Here is an 18,099-nt window from a genome sequence, read left to right as displayed (position 1 = left end):
TTGACTGTTCCCAAGATGCTCAGCGCATCCTCCTCTATAACCCCGCTTCCATGAACAGGGAGCTCAGTTTGTAGTTGGTGCCTTCAGTAGCAGGCCACTTAACAGGGGCCTGCCTCAGGCAGCCTAATCTTAGCTATTAATTTTGACAAGAAAAGAAGAACTTGTTTTATGAGAATCTACTAGGGCTGCAGCAGGCTAGGTCTAATAGACATCTTTACTGCAGCTTCATCACTCCCAGCGGCGCTGTATACTCCCGTGCCCTGGTTGCTGGGTCACTGCAGCGGAGGCTCCAGTTTCTTCCTAAGGTCAGTCACACACACACCGCCCTTCCGGATCACGAGGCCGCTGATGAAGGGGAGCGTGGCCGTAGGGGGTGGACCGTGTGCGCACTGGCGTGGACACTGATTACTGGGCAGCCGCTCCACTAGCCACCAGGTACAGTTAAGGAGCACAGGTCTGGGAGTTTTACTCCTATATTATCCCAATTTTGTACTGCCCGCAGCGCATTGTGATAGGTAATAGGGCCTGATTCAGGTTGGATTGCAATCACAATAAGCGATCCAACTGCAAAAATTGCTAAGAGCATACGCATGTGCCTGCATTTTCTGCGGCACCCCGCAGAGAATGCGATCGCCTCTGCCTGTCAATCGGGGCGGGGGGGGGGGAGAGGGGGGTCAACAACACTCCATTTCCAAGTCAGGGATGGAGCGGTGCGGGGGCAAGGCTTCAAAATGGGGTCTGCAACGGAGGAGACACAGGGGGCGTGGTCACAGCGGCTGTATGACATCACATTCAGCCGCTGTGATCACAAAAATGGTGGCGGCTTCCTGCGCGCACATACAGTCTGCACCAGCAGGAGGCTACACCATTTTTTATGATCACGCTGAACTGCAGTGCGACTGCAATTACAGCATGGTCAAGAATGGAGGCGTCATGCTGGGTGGCCATGCCCTGTCACTGTGCAGGAGCCAGCACCGCACACACACTAGTCCCCGGGTGCAGCCCCCAACCCCCGGGACACCCGGAGCAACAAAATGTAGATTCAGGCCACCAGGCCACGCCCCTACCTATGAAACCATGCCTCCTTTTTACCATTGCACTGCTTATCTGCGCGCACTGCATTACAATCTCCCTCGCCACCTCTCTGGGTGTCACCAGTGATAGTGACACCTCTGCCATGCTTGTAGCAGCTGGTCCTAAGATCTACGCCTCAAGCCCTGAGTGTTTGCCCTTGTGACTTGTTGATCATCATAGCGAAGCAGATGCTTTCAGAAAACTGCAGGGGCTTAGATTGAAAATAAAAAAATTGATGGGTATAAGGTAGAGAGGAGCGGGTTCGGTTCTCCGAGAACCGAATTCCCCACGAACTCCACGTGGTTTACACTGGTCCGAGGCAGGCTCGGTTGTTCCCGCCTGACTCGGAAAACCTGAACAAGGGAAAATGTCATCATCCCGCTGTCGGATTCTCGCGAGATTCGGATTCCATATAAAGAGCTGCGCGTTGCTGCCATTTTTACTCGTGCATTGAAGAGAGAGCGGAGAGGACGTGGCTATGTTCTCTCAGTGGAAATCTCAATATCAGTGCCCAGTATCAGTGGTTACTTATTGCTGCTCAGTAATACTAGTAGTGTGTCTCTCCTGCTCAGTGTCAGTTCTCAGTAGTATCCTCATCAGTGCTCAGTATCACTGCTCATTGTCTTGTGCTGCATTGTGGTGCTCAGCATACTACAGTACATTACTAATAGTCCAGTGCTGCATCTTGCTGCTCAGTGTCAGTTCTAGTATCCTCATCAGTGCTCACTATCACTGCTCATTACATTGTGGTGTTCTGTATACTACAGTAACATAGTAATATAGTAACATATAGTAACATAGTTTTTGAGGTTGAATAGAGGCAAATTGCCCATCGTGTTCAACCTGTTTTAAGTTGTGATGATTCTACATACTTGCTGAATAATGTTTTATGACTAGTTAGCTACTATAACTCATGTTACCCCCGGATTAACCATGTTGATATTTTAAGTATTATAACCTTGGATAGCTTTTTCATTCAGAAATGTATCCATTCCTTTTTTAAATCCAATTACAGAGTCCGCCATTACCACCTTCCCTGGCAGGTAATTCCACATCCTGATTGCCCTAACAGTGAAGATCATAGTATCTCACCTGGCAGGTAAGTAGGAGTTGGGCTAGAGCTGTGGAGGATTGCTGCTCGGGCACCCCCTGTCAAGTGAAGGAGATCCAACTGAGGCAGCACAAGGGAACTCTCGAAAGAAGAACAAGGCTAGAGGAAGATCTGAGACAAAGAAATCTGACTTTTACCAGAGCTGACCAGAGGAAAGCACAAACACAGTCCCCCACTACCACAAATAATGCAGTCGAGTTTCCCACATTTGGGGAAATCACAGGGGTCAGCATACCCAGAGTGCAATGAATGAACCTCACCCTGGGAGAACAATCTTCATGACCATGGTATCGCCTATGCAAAATAAGTATGATTTGGGATAGGGCTGGGGAGGGCCGCTGCTCAGGCACATCTCTGTCAAGTAAAGGAGATTCAACTGAGGCAACACAAGGGAACTCTCATCTGGGGACAACAACTGCAGGGAGAACACATATTTTCAGATGAACATGGGAGGGCAGAAGGCTGCCTAATACTGAAGCACCCCCAAACAACAAACCAAATGCAACTACTAGTGCAAGCATTCCTGGGGGAAGGCCTGCAGCAGATGGATTTGCATATGGTGATGTCATCCAAGCAGTGGGTCAAAGTTGGCTTCAACCCTCGTCTGCATATGAAAATAAAAATGGGGTGTGCAGGGCATGGCGGCCTTTTGCGGCGCTTGGATGACCCCTAGTTCGCATTAAACACCTCCACCTTCCTTCGGTGTGGGGCTCATGTTGGCTATGCCCCAGCCCCTGAAGCATTCAAGCTGATTTCTTGCAGCAGCTGGGCACTGTAACAGCTCCAGAGCTGCTCTGTAAAGCAAGTAAAAGGGTGTGGGCCCTGCAGCACTACCTGTAGTTTGCATTGTGCGTTGGAAGGCACAAAGTAAGCAGACGGGAGAAGTCAGGATAGTGCACAAGGGCATAGAAGGGAGCGGCTCAAGAAAAGAGAAGTGGAAACAGACAGCAAACTAGGCTGGAGAGAGACCTGAGACAAAGAGATCTGAATTATACGAGAGCCGACCAGAGGAAACACAAATTATGTAATCAAGTGTCCCACATTTGGGGAAATCGTAGGAGCAGCACACCCAGAGTGCATTGCCCTGGGACAAGCACCTTCCTGATCATAGTATCTCACCTGGCAGGTAAGTAGGAGTTGGGCTAGAGCTGGGGAGGGTCGCTGTTCGGGCACCCCCCTGTCAAGTGAAGGAGATCCAACTGAGGCAGCACAAGGAAACTCTCAAAAAAAGAACAAGGCTAGAGGAAGATCTGAGACAAAGAAATCTGACTTTTACCAGAGCTGACCAGAGGAAAGCACAAACACAGTCCCCCACTACCACAAATAATGCAGTCGAGTTTCCCACATTTGGGGAAATCACAGGGGTCAGCATACCCAGAATGCAATGAATGAACCTCACCCTGGGAGAACAATCTTCATGACAATGGTATCTCCTATGCAAAATAAGTATGATTTGGGATAGGGCTGGGGAGGGCCGCTGCTCAGGCACATCTCTGTCAAGTAAAGGAGATTCAACTGAGGCAGCACAAGGGAACTCTCATCTGGGGACAACAACTGTAGGGAGAACACATATTTTCAGATGAACATGGGAGAGCAGAAGGCTGCCTAATACTGAAGCACCCCCAAACAACAAACCAAATGCAACAACTAGTACAAGCATTCCTGGGAAAAGGTCTGCAGAAGACGGATTTGCATACGGTGATGTCATCCAAGCAGTGGGCCAAAGTTGGCTGGAACCCTCATCTGCATATGAAAAGAGAAAAGGGGTATGCAGGGCATGGCGGCCTTTTGCGGCGCTTGGATGACCCTTAGTTCGCATTAAACACCTCCACCCTCCGTCGGTGTGGGGCTCATGTTGGCTATGCCCCAGCCCCTGTAGCATTCAAGCTGATTTCTTGCAGCAGCTGGGCACTGTAACAGCTCCAGAGCTGCTCTGAAAGGCAAGTAAAAGGGTGTGGGCCCTGCAGCACTACCTGTAGTTTGCATTGTGCGTTGGAAGGCACAAAGTAAGCAGACAGGAGAAGTCAGGAGAGTGCACAAGGGCATAGAAGGCAGCGGCTCAAGAAAAGAGAAGTGGAAACAGACAGCAAACTAGGCTGGAGAGAGACCTGAGACAAAGAGATCTGAATTATACGAGAGCCGACCAGGGGAAACACAAATTATGCAGTCAAGTTTCCCACATTTGGGGAAATCGCAGGAGCAGCACACCCAGAGTGCAATGGGTGAGCCTTGCCCTGGGAGAAGCACCTTCATGATCATAGTATCTCACCTGGCAGGTATGTAGGAGTTGGGCTAGAGCTGGGGAGGGTCGCTGCTCGGGTACCCCCTGTCAAGTGAAGGAGATCAAACTGAGGCAGCACAATGGAACTCTCGAAAGAAGAACAAGGCTAGAGGAAGATCTGAGACAAAGAAATCTGACTTTTACCAGAGCTGACCAGAGGAAAACACAAACACAGTCCCCCACTACCACAAATAATGCAGTTGAGTTTCCCACATTTGGGGAAATCACAGGGGTCAGCATACCCAGAATGCAATGAATGAACCTCACCCTGGGAGAACAATCTTTATGACCATGGTATCTCCTATGCAAAATAAGTATGATTTGGGATAGGGCTGGGGAGGGCCGCTGCTCAGGCACATCTCTGTCAAGTAAAGGAGATTCAACTGAGGCAGCACAAAGGAACTCTCATCTGGGGACAACAACTGCCGGGAGAACACATATTTTCAGATGAACATGGGAGGGCAGAAGGCTGCCTAATACTGAAGCACCCCCAAACAACAAACCAAATGCAACAACTAGTACAAGCATTCCTGGGGGAAGGTCTGCAGAAGACGGATTTGCATACAGTGATGTCATCCAAGCAGTGGGCCAAAGTTGGCTGGAACCCTCATCTGCATATGAAAAGAGAAAAGGGGTATGCAGGGCATGGCGGCCTTTTGCGGCGCTTGGATGACCCTTAGTTCGCATTAAACACCCCCACCCTCCTTCGGTGTGGGGCTCATGTTGGCCATGCCCCAGCCCCTGAAGCATTCAAGCTGATTTCTTGCAGCAGCTTGGCACTGTAACAGCTCCAGAGCTGCTCTGTAAGGCAAGTAAAAGGGTGTGGGCCCTGCAGCACTACCTGTAGTTTGCATTGTGCATCGGAAGGCACAAAGTAAGCAGACAGGAGGAGAAGACAGGATAGTGCACAAGGGTGTAGAAGGGAGGGGCTCAAGAAAAAAGAAGTGGAAACAGACAGCAAACTAGGCTGGAGAGAGACCTGAGACAAAGAGATCTGAATTATATGAGAGCCGACTAGGGGAAACACAAATTATGCAGTCAAGTTTCCCACATTTGGGGAAATCGCAGGGGCAGCACACCCAGAGTGCAATGGGTGAGCCTTGCCCTGGGAGAAGCAACTTCATGATCATAGTATCTCACCTGGCAGGTAAGTAGGAGTTGGGCTAGAGCTGGGGAGGGTCGCTGCTCGGGCACCCCCCTGTCAAGTGAAGGAGATCCAACTGAGGCAGCACAATGGAACTCTTGAAAGAAGAACAAGGCTAGAGGAAGATCTGAGACAAAGAAATCTGACTTTTACCAGAGCTGACCAGAGGAAAGCACAAACACAGTCCCCCACTACCACAAATAATGCAGTTGAGTTTCCCACATTTGGGGAAATCACAGAGGTCAGCATACCCAGAACGCAATGAATGAACCTAACCCTGGGAGAACAATCTTCATGACCATGGTATCTCCTATGCAAAATAAGTATGATTTGGGATAGGGCTGGGGAGGGCCGCTGCTCAGGCACATCTCTGTCAAGTAAAGGAGATTCAACTGAGGCAGCACAAGGGAACTCTCATCTGGGGATAACAACTGCAGGGAGAACACATATTTTCAGATGAACATGGGAGGGCAGAAGGCTGCCTAATACTGAAGCACCCCCAAACAACAAACCAAATGCAACAACTAGTGCAAGCATTCCTGGGGGAAGGCCTGCCGCAGATGGATTTGCATATGGTGATGTCATCCAAGCAGTGGGTCAAAGTTGGCTTCAACCCTCGTCTGCATATGAAAAGAGAAAAGGGGCATGCAGGGCATGGCGGCCTTTTGCGGCGCTTGGCTGACCCCTAGTTCGCATTAAACACCTCCACCCTCCGTCGGTGTGGGGCTCATGTTGGCTATGCCCCAGCCCCTGAAGCATTCAAGCTGATTTCTTGCTGCAGCTGGGCACTGTAACAGCTCCAGAGCTGCTCTGTAAGGCAAGTAAAAGGGTGTGGGCCCTGCAGCACTACCTGTAGTTTGCATTGTGCGTTGGAAGGCACAAAGTAAGCAGACAGGAGAAGTCAGGAGAGTGCACAAGGGCATAGAAGGCAGCGGCTCAAGAAAAGAGAAGTGGAAACAGACAGCAAACTAGGCTGGAGAGAGACCTGAGACAAAGAGATCTGAATTATACGAGAGCCGACCAGGGGAAACACAAATTATGCAGTCAAGTTTCCCACAGGAGTATATAGGATACGACCCAGTGGTACCTGACGACATAGATACTAACAGCTATTTAATAACATTACGCTAGAAAGTGATTATTAGCAACATATATATCTATATAAACAACCCCGCCAGGGTTGTGCCTTCAAAAATAATCACACACGGACACGCTTTTTAAACCTTTTTTTCACATCTCTTTATTCTTCTTATGCACATGTATGTTAGTTCTGTGATTTTAACCTTTATGTTTCACTGCAGTTTGGGATAATAATATTAATATTTATCCAATTTTAATACATACTTAATAAAGGTTATATTTTATGATTCATTCATTCTGTCCAGTGCGTCAACAGTGCAGATTTCTTCTTGTTTTTTCTCCCAAATTCTATAACAATGACAGTAAATGTTGTTTCTTTTCAAACAGAACTTTCTTGACCATGCTTCTTTCTTGAAAGATCTGGGAGCACATGGAAAACAGTACAAACCATGCAGTATCACAAGAGCCTTTATTTGATCTTTCATGAAGATAGAGCAGAATTGAGGACACGTCAACAATTTCTGCCGAAGGTGGTTCATCTTTCCACATGGTGCCTTTGGCCACTGACACCTTCGTTGAGTCAAAGTCTCTGGCTGTGGTCAGAACTTTGAAAATTTATGTCACCAGAACGGTTCAGATTAGGAAAACAGAGGCTCTGTTTGTCCTGTATGCTCCCAACAGGATTGGGTGTCCTGCTTCCATGTAGACCATTATGCGCTGGATCTGTGGTAAGATTCAGCATGCTCATTCCATGGCAGGATTGCCGTTACTGAATTAGGTGAAGACCCATTCTACTAGAAAGGTGGGTTCATCCTGGGCAGCTGGTCGGGGAGTCTCGGCATTGCAACTTTGCCGAGCAGCTATTTAGTAAACACTTTTGCTAAGTTTTAAAAGTTTTAGAGTAAAGGAGATTCAACTGAGGCAGCACAAGGGAACTCCCATCTGGGGACAACAACTGCAGTGAGAACACATATTTTCAGATGAACATGGGAGGGCAGAAGGCTGCCTAATACTGAAGCACCCCCAAACGACAAACCAAATGCAACAACTAGTACAAGCATTCCTGGGGGAAGGTCTGCAGAAGACGGATTTGCATACAGTGATGTCATCCAAGCAGTGGGCCAAAGTAGGCTGGAACCCTCATCTGCATATGAAAAGAGAAAAGGGGTATGCAGGGCATGGCGGCCTTTTGCGGCGCTTGGATGACCCTTAGTTCGCATTAAACACCCCCACCCTCCTTCGGTGTGGGGCTCATGTTGGCCATGCCCCAGCCCCTGAAGCATTCAAGCTGATTTCTTGCAGCAGCTTGGCACTGTAACAGCTCCAGAGCTGCTCTGTAAGGCAAGTAAAAGGGTGTGGGCCCTGCAGCACTACCTGTAGTTTGCATTGTGCATTGGAAGGCACAAAGTAAGCAGACAGGAGGAGAAGTCAGGATAGTCCACAAGGGTATAGAAGGGAGGGGCTCAAGAAAAAAGAAGTGGAAACAGACAGCAAACTAGGCTGGAAAGAGACCTGAGACAAAGAGATCTGAATTATATGAGAGCCGACCAGGGGAAACACAAATTATGCAGTCAAGTTTCCCACATTTGGGGAAATCGCAGGGGCAGCACACCCAGGTGAGATACTATAATCAGGACGGTGCTTCTCCCAGGGCAAGGCTCACCCATTGCACTCTGGGTGTGCTGCTCCTACGATTTCCCCAAATGTGGGACACTTGACTGCATAATTTGTGTTTCCTCTGGTCGGCTCTCGTATAATTCAGATCTCTTTGTCTCAGGTCTCTCTCCAGCCTAGTTTGCTGTCTGTTTCCACTTCTTTTTTCTTGAGCCCCTCCCTTCTATACCCTTGTGCACTATCCTGACTTCTCCTCCCGTCTGCTTACTTTGTGCCTTCCAATGCACAATGCAAACTACAGGTAGTGCTGCAGGGCCCACACCCTTTTACTTGCCTTACAGAGCAGCTCTGGAGCTGTTACAGTGCCCAGCTGCTGCAAGAAATCAGCTTGAATGCTTCATGGGATGGGGCATGGCCAACATGAGCCCCACACCAAAGGAGGGTGGGGGTGTTTAATGCGATCTAGGGGTCATCCAAGCACCGCAAAAGGCTGCCATGCCCTGCACGCCCCTTTTCTCTTTTCATATGCAGATGAGGGTTGAAGCCAACTTTGACCCACTGCTTGGATAACATCACCATATGCAAATCCATCTGCTGCAGGCCTTCCCCCAGGAATGCTTGCACTAGTTGTTGCATTTGGTTTGTTGTTTGGGGGTGCTTCAGTATTAGGCAGCCTTCTGCCCTCCCATGTTCATCTGAAAATATGTGTTCTCCCTGCAGTTGTTGTCCCCAGATGAGAGTTCCCTTGTGCTGCCTCAGTTGAATCTCCTTTACTTGACAGAGATGTGCCTGAGCAGCGGCCCTCCCCAGCCCTATCCCAAATCATACTTATTTTGCATAGGAGACACCATGGTCATGAAAATTGTTCACCCAGGGTGAGGTTCATTCATTGCATTCTGGGTATGCTGACCCCTGTGATTTCCCCAAATGTGGGAAACTCGCCTGCATTATTTGTGGTAGTGGGGGACTGTGTTTGTGTTTTCCGCTGGTCAGCTCTGGTAAAAGTCAGATTTCTTTGTCTCAGATCTTCCTCTAGCCTTGTTCTTCTTTCGAGAGTTCCATTGTGCTGCCTCAGTTGGATCTCCTTCACTTGACAGGGGGGTGCCCGAGCAGCGACCCTCCCCAGCTCTAGCCCAACTCCTACTTACCTGCCAGGTGAGATACTATGATCTTGAAGGTGCTTCTCCCAGGGCAAGGCTCACCCATTGCACTCTGGGTGTGCTGCCCCTGCGATTTCCCCAAATGTGGGAAACTTGACTGCATAATTTGTGTTTCCCCTGGTCGACTCTCGTATAATTCAGATCTCTTTGTCTCAGGTCTCTCTCCAGCCTAGTTTGCTGTCTGTTTCCACTTCTCTTTTCTTGAGCCGCTCCCTTCTATGCCCTTGCGCACTATCCTGACTTCTCCCGTCTGCTTACTTTGTGCCTTCCAACGCACAATGCGAACTACAGGTAGTGCTGCAGGGCCCACACCCTTTTATTTGCCTTACAGAGCAGCTCTGGAGCTGTTACATTGCCCAGCTGCTGCAAGAAATCAGCTTGAATGCTTCAGGGGCTGGGGCATAGCCAACATGAGCCCCACACCGAAGGAGGGTGGAGGTGTTTAATGCGAACTAGGGGTCATCCAAGCGCCGCAAAAGGCCGCCATGCCCTGCATAACCCTTTTCTCTTTTCATATGCAGATGAGGGTTCCAGCCAACTTTGGCCCACTGCTTGGATGACATCACCGTATGCAAATTCGTCTCCTGCAGACCTTCCCCCAGGAATGCTTGTACTAGTTATTGCATATGGTTTGATATTTGATGGTGCTTCAGTATTAGGCAGCCTTCCGCCCTCCCATGTTCATCTGAAAAGATGTGGTCTCCCTGCAGTTGTTGTCCCCAGACGAGAGTTCCCTTGTGCCTCCTCAGTTGAATCTCCTTAACTTGACGGGGGAGGGGCTTGCCCGAGCAGCCACCCTCCCCAGCCCTATCCGAACTCATACTTATTTTGCATATGAGATCTCTATATCATGAAGATTGTTCTCACAGGGTGAGGTTCATCCATTATATTTTAAAATAGGAAGGTTCAAATTACATATTTGAATTGCATCTATGTGCTGGATTCAAATGTCCCCCCCCCTTCCTTTCTCAATTGTGCCCGTCAGCAGCTATTCTAAGGTTGCTGCCAATGGGTGTGACACATTAATTTCTTCTGTGGGGTACACTGGACTCCACAAGGATTCACATTGGGGTGTAGAGTAGGATCTTGATCTGAGGCACCAACCGGCTCAAAGCTTTTGACTGTTCCCAAGATGCTCAGCGCATTCTCCTCTATAACCCCGCTTCCATGAACAGGGAGCTCAGTTTGTAGTTGGTGCCTTCAGTAGCAGGCCACTTAACAGGGGCCTGCCTCAGGCAGCCTATTCTTAGCTATTAATTTTGACAAGAAAATAAGAACTTTTTTTATGAGAATCTACAAGGGCTGCAGCAGGCTAGGTCTAATAGACATCTTTACTGCAGCTTCATCACTCCCAGCGGCGCTGTATACTCCCGTGCCCTGGTTGCTGGATCACTGCAGCGGAGGCTCCGGTTTCTTCCTAAGGTCAGTCACACACACACCGCCCTTCCGGATCACGAGGCCGCTGATGAAGGGGAGCGTGGCCGTAGGGGGTGGACCGTGTGCGCACTGGCGTGGACACTGATTACTGGGCAGCCGCTCCACAAGCCACCAGGTACAGTTAAGGAGCACAGGTCTGGGGGTTTTTCTCCCATATTAAACCAATTTTGTACTGCCCACAGCGCATTGTGATAGGTAATAGGGCCTGATTCAGGTTGGGTTGCAATCACAATAAGCGATCCAACTGCAAAAATTGCTAAGAGCATACGCATGTGCCTGCATTTTCTGCGGCACCCCGCAGAGAATGCGATCGCCTCTGCCTGTCAATCGGGGCAGGGGGGGAGAGGGGGGTCAGCAACACTCCATTTCCAAGTCAGGGATGGAGCGGTGCGGGGGCAAGGCTTCAAAATGGGGTCTGCAACGGAGGAGACACAGGGGGCGTGGTCACAGCGGCTGTATGACATCACATTCAGCCGCTGTGATCACAAAAATGGTGGCGGCTTCCTGCGCGCACATACAGTCTGCACCAGCAGAAGGCTACACCATTTTTTATGATCACGCTGAACTGCAGTGCGACTGCAATTACAGCATGGTCAAGAAGGGAGGCGTCATGCTGGGTGGCCATGTCCTGTCACTGTGCAGGAGCCAGCACCGCTCACACACTAGTCACCGGGTGCAGCCCCCAACCCCCGGGACACCCGGAGCAACAAAATGTAGATTCAGGCCACCAGGCCACGCCCCTACCTATGAAACCATGCCTCCTTTTTACCATTGCGCTGCTTATCTGCGCGCACTGCATTACAATCTCCTTCGCCACCTCTCTGGGTGTCACCAGTGATAGTGACACCTCTGCCATGCTTGTAGCAGCTGGTCCTCTACGCCTCAAGCCCTGAGTGTTTGCCCTTGTGACTTGTTGATCATCATAGCGAAGCAGATGCTTACAGAAAACTGCAGGGGCTTAGATTGAAAATAAAAAAATTGATGGGTATAAGGTAGAGAGGAGCGGGTTCGGTTCTCCGAGAACCGAATTCCCCACGAACTCCACGTGGTTTACACTGGTCCGAGGCAGGCTCGGTTGTTCCCGCCTGACTCGGAAAACCTGAACAAGGGAAAATGTCATCATCCCGCTGTCGGATTCTCGCGAGATTCGGATTTCATATAAAGAGCTGCGCGTTGCCGCCATTTTTACTCGTGCATTGAAGAGAGAGTGGAGAGGACGTGGCTATGTTCTCTCAGTGGAAATCTCAATATCAGTGCTCAGTATCAGTGGTTACTTATTGCTGCTCAGTAATACTAGTAGTGTGTCTCTCCTGCTCAGTGTCAGTTCTCAGTAGTATCCTCATCAGTGCTCAGTATCACTGCTCATTGTCTTGTGCTGCATTGTGGTGCTCAGCATACTACAGTACATTACTAATAGTCCAGTGCTGCATCTTGCTGCTCAGTGTCAGTTCTAGTATCCTCATCAGTGCTCACTATCACTGCTCATTACATTGTGGTGTTCTGTATACTACTGTAACATAGTAATATAGTAACATATAGTAATATAGTTTTTGAGGTTGAAAAGAGGCAAATTGCCCATCGTGTTCAACCTGTTTTAAGTTGTGATGATTCTACATACTTGCTGAATAATGTTTTATGACTAGTTAACTACTACAACTCATGTTACCCCCGGATTAACCATGTTGATATTTTAAGTATTATAACCTTGGATAGCTTTTTCATTCAGAAATGTATCCATTCCTTTTTTAAATCCAATTACAGAGTCCACCATTACCACCTTCCCTGGCAGGGAATTCCACATCCTGATTGCCCTAACAGTGAAGATCATAGTATCTCACCTGGCAGGTAAGTAGGAGTTGGGCTAGAGCTGTGGAGGATTGCTGCTTGGGCACCCCCTGTCAAGTGAAGGAGATCCAACTGAGGCAGCACAAGGGAACTCTCGAAAGAAGAACAAGGCTAGAGGAAGATCTGAGACAAAGAAATCTGACTTTTACCAGAGCTGACCAGAGGAAAGCACAAACACAGTCCCCCACTACCACAAATAATGCAGTCGAGTTTCCCACATTTGGGGAAATCACAGGGGTCAGCATACCCAGAATGCAATGAATGAACCTCACCCTGGGAGAACAATCTTCATGACCATAGTATCTCCTATGCAAAATAAGTATGATTTGGGATAGGGCTGGGGAGGGCCGCTGCTCAGGCACATCTCTGTCAAGTAAAGGAGATTCAACTGAGGCAGCACAAGGGAACTCTCATCTGGGGACAACAACTGCAGGGAGAACACATATTTTCAGATGAACATGGGAGGGCAGAAGGCTGCCTAAAACTGAAGCACCCCCAAACAACAAACCAAATGCAACTACTAGTGCAAGCATTCCAGGGGGAAGGTCTGCAGCAGATGGATTTGCATACGGTGATGTCATCCAAGCAGTGGGCCAAAGTTGGCTGGAACCCTCATCTGCATATAAAAAGAGAAAAGGGGCATGCAGGGCATGGCGGCCTTTTGCAGTGCTTGGATGACCCCTAGTTCGCATTAAACACCCCCACCCTCCTTTGGTGTGGGGCTCATGTTGGCCATGCCCCATCCCCTGAAGCATTCATGCTGATTTCTTGCAGCAGCTGGGCACTGTAACAGCTCCAGAGCTGCTCTGTAAGGCAAGTAAAAGGGTGTGGGCCCTGCAGCACCACCTGTAGTTCGCATTGTGCGTTGGAAGGCACAAAGTAAGCAGACGGGAGGAGAAGTCAGGATAGTGCACAAGGGTATAGAAGGGAGCGGCTGAAGAAAAGAGAAGTGGAAACAGACAGCAAACTAGGCTGGAGAGAGACCTGAGACAAAGAGATCTGAATTATACGAGAGCCGACCAAGGGAAACACAAATTATGCAGTCAAGTTTCCCACATTTGGGGAAATCGCAGGGGCAGCACACCCAGAGTGCAATGGGTGAGCCTTGCCCTGGGAGAAGCACCTTCATGATCATAGTATCTCACCTGGCAGGTAAGTAGGAGTTGGGCTAGAGCTGGGGAGGGTCGCTGTTCGGGCACCCCCCTGTCAAGTGAAAGAGATCCAACTGAGGCAGCACAAGGGAACTCTCGAAAGAAGAACAAGGCTAGAGGAAGATCTGAGACAAAGAAATCTGACTTTTTCCAGAGCTGGCCAGAGGAAAGCACAAACACAGTCCCCCACTACCACAAATAATGCAGTCGAGTTTCCCACATTTGGGGAAATCACAGGGGTCAGCATACCCAGAATGCAATGAATGAACCTCACCCTGGGAGAACAATCTTCATGACCATGGTATCGCCTATGCAAAATAAGTATGATTTGGGATAGGGCTGGGGAGGGCCGCTGCTCAGGCACATCTCTGTCAAGTAAAGGAGATTCAACTGAGGCAGCACAAGGGAACTCTCATCTGGGGACAACAACTGCAGGGAGAACACATATATTCAGATGAACATGTGAGGGCAGAAGGCTGCCTAATACTGAAGCACCCCCAAACAACAAACCAAATGCAACAACTAGTGCAAGCATTCCTGGGGGAAGGCCTGCAGCAGATGGATTTGCATATGGTGATGTCATCCAAGCAGTGGGTCAAAGTTGGCTTCAACCCTCGTCTGCATATGAAAAGAGAAAAGGGGCGTGCAGGGCATGGCGGCCTTTTGCAGCGCTTGGATGACCCCTAGTTTGCATTACACACCTCCTCCCTCCTTCGGTGTGGGGCTCATGTTGGCTATGCCCCAGCCCCTGAAGCATTCAAGCTGATTTCTTGCAGCAGCTGGGCACTGTAACTGCTCCAGAGCTACTCTGTAAGGCAAGTAAAAGGGTGTGGGCCCTGCAGCACTACCTGTAGTTCGCATTGTGCGTTGGAAGGCACGAAGTAAGCAGACGGGAGAAGTCAGGATAGTGCGCAAGGGCATAGAAGGGAGCGGCTCAAGAAAAGAGAAGTGGAAACAGACAGCAAACTAGGCTGGAGAGAGACCTGAGACAAAGAGATCTGAATTATACGAGAGCCGACGAGGGGAAACACAAATTATGCAGTCAAGTTTCCCACATTTGGGGAAATCGCAGGAGCAGCACACCCAGAGTGCAATGGGTGAGCCTTGCCCTGGGAGAAGCACCTTCATGATCATAGTATCTCACCTGGCAGGTAAGTAGGAGTTGGGCTAGAGCTGGGGAGTGTCGCTGCTCGGGTACCCCCCTGTAAAGTGAAGGAGATCCAAGTAAGGCAGCACAAGGGAACTCTCGAAAGAAGAACAAGGCTAGAGGAAAATCTGAGACAAAGAAATCTGACTTTTACCAGAGCTGACCAGAGGAAAGCACAAACACAGTCCCCCACTACCACAAATAATGCAGTTGAGTTTCCCACATTTGGGGAAATCACAGGGGTCAGCATACCCAAAATGCAATGAATGAACCTCACCCTGGGAGAAAAATCTTCATGACCATGGTATCTCCTATGCAAAATAAGTATGATTTGGAATAGGGATGGGGAGGGCCGCTGCTCATGCACATCTCTGTCAAGTAAAGGAGATTTAACTGAGGCAGCACAAGGGAACTCTCATCTGGGGACAACAACTGCAGGGAGAACACATATTTTCAGATGAACATGGGAGGGCAGAAGGCTGCCTAATACTGAAGCACCCCCAAACAACAAACCAAATGCAACAACTAGTGCAAGCATTCCTGGGGGAAGTTCTGCAGAAGACGGATTTGCATACGGTGATGTCATCCAAGCAGTGGGTCAAAGTTGGCTTCAACCCTCATCTGCATATGAAAAGAGAAAAGTGGCGTGCAGGGCATGGCGGCCTTTTGCTGTGCTTGGATGACCCCTAGTTCGCATTAAACACCTCCACCCTCCTTTGGTGTGGGGCTCATGTTGGCCATGCCCCATCCCCTGAAGCATTCAAGCTGATTTCTTGCAGCAGCTGGGCACTGTAACAGCTCCAGAGCTGCTCTGTAAGGCAAGTAAAAGGGTGTGGGCCTGCAGCACTACCTGTAGTTTGCATTGTGCATTGGAAGGCACAAAGTAAGCAGACGGGAGGAGAAGTCAGGATAGTGCACAAGGGTATAGAAGGGAGCGGCTGAAGAAAAGAGAAGTGGAAACAGACAGCAAACTAGGCTGGAGAGAGACCTGAGACAAAGAGATCTGAATTATACGAGAGCCGACCAGGGGAAACACAAATTATGCAGTCAAGTTTCCCACATTTGGGGAAATCGCAGGGGCAGCACACCCAGAGTGCAATGGGTGAGCCTTGCCCTGGGAGAAGCACCTTCATGATCATAGTATCTCACCTGGCAGGTAAGTAGGAGTTGGGATAGAGCTGGGGAGGGTCGCTGTTCGGGCACCCCCCTGTCAAGTGAAAGAGATCCAACTGAGGCAGCACAAGGGAACTCTCGAAAGAAGAACAAGGCTAGAGGAAGATCTGAGACAAAGAAATCTGACTTTTTCCAGAGCTGACCAGAGGAAAGCACAAACACAGTCCCCCACTACCACAAATAATGCAGTCGAGTTTCCCACATTTGGGGAAATCACAGGGGTCAGCATACCCAGAATGCAATGAATGAACCTCACCTTGGGAGAACAATCTTCATGACCATGGTATCGCCTATGCAAAATAAGTATAATTTGGGATAGGGCTGGGGAGGGCCGCTGCTCAGGCACATCTCTGTCAAGTAAAGGAGATTCAACTGAGGCAGCACAAGGGAACTCTCATCTGGGGACAACAACTGCAGGGAGAACACATATTTTCAGATGAACATGTGAGGGCAGAAGGCTGCCTAATACTGAAGCACCCCCAAACAACAAACCAAATGCAACAACTAGTGCAAGCATTCCTGGGGGAAGGCCTGCAGCAGATGGATTTGCATATGGTGATGTCATCCAAGCAGTGGGTCAAAGTTGGCTTCAACCCTCGTCTGCATATGAAAAGAGAAAAGGGGCGTGCAGGGCATGGCGGCCTTTTGCAGCGCTTGGATGACCCCTAGTTCGCATTACACACCTCCACCCTCCTTCGGTGTGGGGCTCATGTTGGCTATGCCCCAGCCCCTGAAGCATTCAAGCTGATTTCTTGCAGCAGCTGGGCACTGTAACTGCTCCAGAGCTACTCTGTAAGGCAAGTAAAAGGGTGTGGGCCCTGCAGCACTACCTGTAGTTCGCATTGTGCGTTGGAAGGCACGAAGTAAGCAGACGGGAGAAGTCAGGATAGTGCGCAAGGGCATAGAAGGGAGCGGCTCAAGAAAAGAGAAGTGGAAACAGACAGCAAACTAGGCTGGAGAGAGACCTGAGACAAAGAGATCTGAATTATACGAGAGCTGACCAGGGGAAACACAAATTATACAGTCAAGTTTCCCACATTTGGGGAAATCGCAGGAGCAGCACACCCAGAGTGCAATGGGTGAGCCTTGCCCTGGGAGAAGCACCTTCATGATCATAGTATCTCACCTGGCAGGTAAGTAGGAGTTGGGCTAGAGCTGGGGAGGGTCGCTGCTCGGGTACCCCCCTGTAAAGTGAAGGAGATCCAACTAAGGCAGCACAAGGGAACTCTCGAAAGAAGAACAAGGCTAGAGGAAAATCTGAGACAAAGAAATCTGACTTTTACCAGAGCTGACCAGAGGAAAGCACAAACACAGTCCCCCACGACCACAAATAATGCAGTTGAATTTCCCACATTTGGGGAAATCACAGGGGTCAGCATACCCAAAATGCAATGAATGAACCTCACCCTGGGAGAAAAATCTTCATGACCATGGTATCTCCTATGCAAAATAAGTATGATTTGGAGTAGGGATGGGGAGGGCCGCTGCTCATGCACATCTCTGTCAAGTAAAGGAGATTTAACTGAGGCAGCACAAGAAAACTCTCATCTGGGGACAACAACTGCAGGGAGAACACATATTTTCAGATGAACATGGGAGGGCAGAAGGCTGCCTAATACTGAAGCACCCCCAAACAACAAACCAAATGCAACAACTAGTGCAAGCATTCCTGGGGGAAGTTCTGCAGAAGACGGATTTGCATACGGTGATGTCATCCAAGCAGTGGGTCAAAGTTGGCTTCAACCCTCATCTGCATATGAAAAGAGAAAAGGGGCGTGCAGGGCATGGCGGCCTTTTGCGGTGCTTGGATGACCCCTAGTTCGCATTAAACACCTCCACCCTCCTTTGGTGTGGGGCTCATGTTGGCCATGCCCCATCCCCT

General features: G+C 49.4%; 16 non-coding genes and 2 pseudogenes across 16 annotated transcripts; 3 read left to right on the top strand and 15 right to left on the bottom strand.

Moving 5' to 3' along the window:
- Window positions 1–2,332: 2,332 nt before the first annotated feature.
- On the bottom strand, window positions 2,333–2,496 carry LOC135046164 (U1 spliceosomal RNA). The gene has a single exon (XR_010238512.1). It is a non-coding gene; the product is annotated as a U1 spliceosomal RNA (small nuclear RNA).
- A 975-nt stretch (window positions 2,497–3,471) lies between these two features.
- On the bottom strand, window positions 3,472–3,635 carry LOC135046179 (U1 spliceosomal RNA). The gene has a single exon (XR_010238526.1). It is a non-coding gene; the product is annotated as a U1 spliceosomal RNA (small nuclear RNA).
- A 671-nt stretch (window positions 3,636–4,306) lies between these two features.
- On the bottom strand, window positions 4,307–4,469 carry LOC135046081 (U1 spliceosomal RNA). The gene has a single exon (XR_010238451.1). It is a non-coding gene; the product is annotated as a U1 spliceosomal RNA (small nuclear RNA).
- A 151-nt stretch (window positions 4,470–4,620) lies between these two features.
- On the bottom strand, window positions 4,621–4,784 carry LOC135046173 (U1 spliceosomal RNA). Its single transcript, XR_010238521.1, has one exon. It is a non-coding gene; the product is annotated as a U1 spliceosomal RNA (small nuclear RNA).
- Window positions 4,785–5,486: 702 nt separating this feature from the next.
- Window positions 5,487–5,621, bottom strand: LOC135046094 (U1 spliceosomal RNA; annotated as a pseudogene).
- Window positions 5,622–5,773: 152 nt separating this feature from the next.
- On the bottom strand, window positions 5,774–5,937 carry LOC135046196 (U1 spliceosomal RNA). The gene has a single exon (XR_010238542.1). It is a non-coding gene; the product is annotated as a U1 spliceosomal RNA (small nuclear RNA).
- A 2,361-nt stretch (window positions 5,938–8,298) lies between these two features.
- Window positions 8,299–8,454, top strand: LOC135046129 (U1 spliceosomal RNA). The gene has a single exon (XR_010238479.1). It is a non-coding gene; the product is annotated as a U1 spliceosomal RNA (small nuclear RNA).
- Window positions 8,455–9,128: 674 nt separating this feature from the next.
- Window positions 9,129–9,292, top strand: LOC135046030 (U1 spliceosomal RNA). The gene has a single exon (XR_010238403.1). It is a non-coding gene; the product is annotated as a U1 spliceosomal RNA (small nuclear RNA).
- Window positions 9,293–9,444: 152 nt separating this feature from the next.
- Window positions 9,445–9,607, top strand: LOC135046064 (U1 spliceosomal RNA). Its single transcript, XR_010238437.1, has one exon. It is a non-coding gene; the product is annotated as a U1 spliceosomal RNA (small nuclear RNA).
- A 3,298-nt stretch (window positions 9,608–12,905) lies between these two features.
- On the bottom strand, window positions 12,906–13,069 carry LOC135046181 (U1 spliceosomal RNA). The gene has a single exon (XR_010238528.1). It is a non-coding gene; the product is annotated as a U1 spliceosomal RNA (small nuclear RNA).
- Window positions 13,070–13,743: 674 nt separating this feature from the next.
- Window positions 13,744–13,906, bottom strand: LOC135046061 (U1 spliceosomal RNA). The gene has a single exon (XR_010238434.1). It is a non-coding gene; the product is annotated as a U1 spliceosomal RNA (small nuclear RNA).
- A 152-nt stretch (window positions 13,907–14,058) lies between these two features.
- Window positions 14,059–14,222, bottom strand: LOC135046187 (U1 spliceosomal RNA). Its single transcript, XR_010238534.1, has one exon. It is a non-coding gene; the product is annotated as a U1 spliceosomal RNA (small nuclear RNA).
- Window positions 14,223–14,920: 698 nt separating this feature from the next.
- On the bottom strand, window positions 14,921–15,056 carry LOC135046066 (U1 spliceosomal RNA; annotated as a pseudogene).
- Window positions 15,057–15,208: 152 nt separating this feature from the next.
- Window positions 15,209–15,372, bottom strand: LOC135046095 (U1 spliceosomal RNA). Its single transcript, XR_010238460.1, has one exon. It is a non-coding gene; the product is annotated as a U1 spliceosomal RNA (small nuclear RNA).
- Window positions 15,373–16,045: 673 nt separating this feature from the next.
- LOC135046035 (U1 spliceosomal RNA) lies at window positions 16,046–16,208 on the bottom strand. Its single transcript, XR_010238408.1, has one exon. It is a non-coding gene; the product is annotated as a U1 spliceosomal RNA (small nuclear RNA).
- Window positions 16,209–16,360: 152 nt separating this feature from the next.
- Window positions 16,361–16,524, bottom strand: LOC135046009 (U1 spliceosomal RNA). The gene has a single exon (XR_010238383.1). It is a non-coding gene; the product is annotated as a U1 spliceosomal RNA (small nuclear RNA).
- A 671-nt stretch (window positions 16,525–17,195) lies between these two features.
- Window positions 17,196–17,358, bottom strand: LOC135046052 (U1 spliceosomal RNA). The gene has a single exon (XR_010238425.1). It is a non-coding gene; the product is annotated as a U1 spliceosomal RNA (small nuclear RNA).
- Window positions 17,359–17,510: 152 nt separating this feature from the next.
- On the bottom strand, window positions 17,511–17,674 carry LOC135046184 (U1 spliceosomal RNA). The gene has a single exon (XR_010238531.1). It is a non-coding gene; the product is annotated as a U1 spliceosomal RNA (small nuclear RNA).
- Window positions 17,675–18,099: the final 425 nt, after the last annotated feature.

Source organism: Pseudophryne corroboree, unplaced genomic scaffold (assembly GCF_028390025.1).
Source record: "Pseudophryne corroboree isolate aPseCor3 unplaced genomic scaffold, aPseCor3.hap2 scaffold_915, whole genome shotgun sequence".
Classification (NCBI taxonomy): Eukaryota; Metazoa; Chordata; class Amphibia; order Anura; family Myobatrachidae; genus Pseudophryne; species Pseudophryne corroboree.
The sequence above is the reverse complement of the archived record's forward strand: the minus strand, read 5'-3'. Positions and strand labels throughout refer to the sequence as shown.